We start from the raw sequence: 3728 nt of genomic DNA on the forward strand, positions 1-3728 counted from the left end.
CTCAAGTCATGTGATGCTGCATGCCTTGGGTAATTAAGGATTTTTGGCTACTTTTATCCAAAATCTCTGACCTTGTGACATTCAACCATGTAACAAAAAACATTGAGTCATAGTTACAGGGTTGAAAGTTTTTTTCAAAGATCAGACAAAGTGCACCGAATTCAGAGAGTCACCCTGTATGTAACTTACTGACGCATACTACCTTGTATTCAGAGTGAAGGAGAAATTAAAAATCTGGATAAAAAAAAAAAGTTGTGCACTTAAGTTTTCTTTTGACTGAAATTAGTACTGGTGGTATAAGCATAACATTTTTTTTTGTCATCTGGCAAAACCTTCCTTTGATTTGTTAAGCCAAAAAAACCCCAATGATATTTCAGAAAATGATTGTTTTCTCATTTTCGTTCATGGCTGCTGTAGTGGGGGAGTAGCCTATGCAAAATGTCAAAATTACCATGTCAAACTTGAACGCAGACTTCATGCATATGGATAAAGTGAAGAGGAAGGAAGTGTGTCTTACGTTGACAGCCTGACTTCTCTTTTATTTGCTGCGCTGCTCAGAGAAGGACATTATTTTTTTTCCTCCTCTGTCAAAAGAATAGTTTTTTGAAATGATTTTTTATTTCTTTCATGGATTTTTCACCAGCTGATGTGTTTGATTGTGTCTGAGGTCACAGAGAAATTTAGAGGGAGCGGTGATGAGTTTAACAGCAGCATCAAGTGGATTAGTCATCCTCCTTCTCACTGTACCAGGTACTGTACATCTACATTTACTTTGTAGGACATTTAGTTACCACAAAGAGAGAGAAACAGGTTTGAATGAATGAATGAATCAATCCCTTAATCGTCACTTTCATAGGTTTAATGTTTTAAGACCTCATAAGATGCAAATAACGGTAAACAATGGTTGTACTTGTGGTAAGTTTTGTTTCTCAAATGTGATTCTATAATGACTTGTTAGGTTTTCATGTTTTTTGTACTAAAAAGTCCTTAGATCTGTTCATGTATCAGTGCATCCCTCAGTATCCGTTTCCCTTAATTAATATTCAAAGTGTTGATTGTTATTGTTGCACAGTGCTGTTTCAATTAACTAAATGGAGCCGTAAGTGGTTCATCTTAAAGGATTCAATACGTTTATTTTCAAATGTTGGAATATGCTGTTTAAGACAACAAGATAAGATCTAGGCTCAAATACTACCTTTTTGTTTAGATGCTTGTTGAAGTCAGTGTTTCCTTTTCCTGTATGGTTACCACCAACGTTCAATCTCTACTATCACATGAAGTTAAAAACAGCTAAGTGTGAATGCGCGTGTGAATAGGTGTGAATGCCTGCATGCATGCAACATTATCAGCCATTACCACGTTTCTTGGTTTTTTAACAGAGTGAACAGAAGGGAAACACATTTTCACACAGTAATAATAATTTGCTCCTCACACACTGATAAAGTTGCATTAAGTTTCACAAGCCCAGTAGTTTTCTGTTTAGACTTCTCTATGTCTGTGACTGCCACTGTGGTTTAATAAAGCAACAACATCAACAAGTCAGGAACTTATTAAGATCATGAGTTTTAAAGAGAGAGACCATGATAGGTGTTTTAGTCATGTAGCAGGTTTACATGTTGAATAAGCTCCATAAAACTTCACTCTGCTGTGCTCTGTGTTACAGTGATACAGGGTCAGAGCTGGAGAGTGACTTACACTGACACTCACATCTGTGCCTCTAAAGGATCAACAGTGGAAACGAGCTGCACATACATTTACCCAGCCTCGTATGGGAGAGTTGTACAAAGATTCTGGTTCAGTAAAGGGAGTACAACTAATGCTGTGGATCTGAAAATAGACTCAGACTACACAGGTCGTGTGGAGTATCACTGTGAGTCAAACAACTGCACTCTGAGAATCAGAGACCTGAGAGAGAGCGACTCAGCTCTTTACAGGTTCAGATTTACAACAAACCATAGCGGTGGGAGATACTCAGGGGATCCTGGAGTGACTTTGTTTGTCCCAGGTAACGTTTTCACTGGAATATTTATCAGTTTGGCTCAAGTCATTGACGACTGAGAATCTTTATTTGTCTCTGTGTTTGTACTTTTCTAGTTTAGTTCATGTCTGTTCTTTCTTCACAGATCCAGACTTCCAGGTGCTGGTGAAAAGATCATCAGACCAGGTAGAGCTGAAGTGTCACAGCAGTTTTAAAGCAGCTGATGGTCCATTTGTCTGGTACAGAAATGAAGGGAAGTTTGGGGGGGAAGCATTTTCCATCACAGTCCTTTTTAATGATGACAATAGATATTCCTGTGCTCTTAAAGGATGTGAGGATCACCGCTCTCCTCCAGTGTGTGAGTTTACTCCACAGTTTCACTAATGTCAAACTAAAACCTTCCACTACACAGTTTATGTCTCATACTGAATCAACCTCTGTATAAACTATCAACTACATCATATTCACTTCTACTGTGAAAAGACAGTTGAAGTTGACTTCTCCTCATGTTTCCTCCTCCAGATGCTCCAAAGCTTCCCTCTGTGTCAGTGAGTCCCTCTGCTGAGATAGTGGAGGGCAGTTCAGTCAATCTGACCTGTAGCAGTGATGCTAACCCAGCAGCTAAACTCACCTGGTACAAGGATAAGGACAATAAACGTCTCAGTGACCAACCACAGTTTGTCTTCAGCTCCATCCAGCCCTCTGACTCTGGAGAGTATTCTTGTATAGCTCGGAATGAGATGGGGGCGACAGCGTCAGGAAGCATCTCTATTGATGTAAAATGTGAGTGAGACAGTTCATTCTAAAATCTAGGCTATCCACCACTTTATTTTCCCATGATCCATTGCGTCACACCACAACGGAAGTCGGTTTTAGTAGCATTCTAGCGAGCGGCTAACTGGTAGCGTTGTGGGGCCTCCAGGCTGCCAAAAAACGTTTTGACTAAATCTGATGTTTGTTAAGTCTATAAAACAAATTATTGAACATTACTATTTCTGTGTGCATGTTTTTGTAATTAGTCATGGTTATTGTAGTTGTTAGCTTTGCTGCTGCTGACAGCTAACAGCAGCAGTAAACTAACATCAGGACGTCAGCTGTCAAAACCCTCCCGTTGTCGGACACGACATGAAACTACTCCAGTTAGCTCAGTCATGTTGGAACTAGGATATCCGCTGGAAAAAACTTTTTTTTTCATGGGCCGTTTATTGTTTATTGACACTGCTAACGGCTAACAGCTAACGGTTAGCCCAGCTAATCTAAAATGTTTGTTAAACAATTCGTTTTATAGACTTCATAAACATCAGAGTAGTCGCAACGGTGATATAGCGACGTGAAAATGTGACATAGTAAAGCTAAAACCTCGTCCGTATTGTTCTCATTACAAGTGATTATTATAAATAAAGTCATCACGGCCAATGTCTATCAACCAGTCTATGCTATCAACAATACAGTAACGGTGGAAGTGTCATGGCGACACCCAGCGTCATTCTCCGGAAAGTGGTAGATATGAAGCTGAATAATTGATAATCACCATTGCCCATTCCACTTCCCACCCCCACCCTAATTGTTTCTCATGCTGCCAAACATAAAACTATTTCCTGTTACTCATGTAATTACAACATGTAGCTCTGCAGTTTAAGTGTGTTGATGATGTTTGTTGTTCCAGATGCTCCAAAGCTTCCCTCTGTGTCAGTGAGTCCCCCTGCTGAGATAGTGGAGGGCAGTTCAGTCAATCTGACCTGTAGCAGTG

The sequence above is a fragment of the Trachurus japonicus genome, chromosome 1 (assembly GCF_045865225.1).
Source record: "Trachurus japonicus isolate A0001 chromosome 1, Traja_1.0".
In the NCBI taxonomy this organism is placed as follows: Eukaryota; Metazoa; Chordata; class Actinopteri; order Carangiformes; family Carangidae; genus Trachurus; species Trachurus japonicus.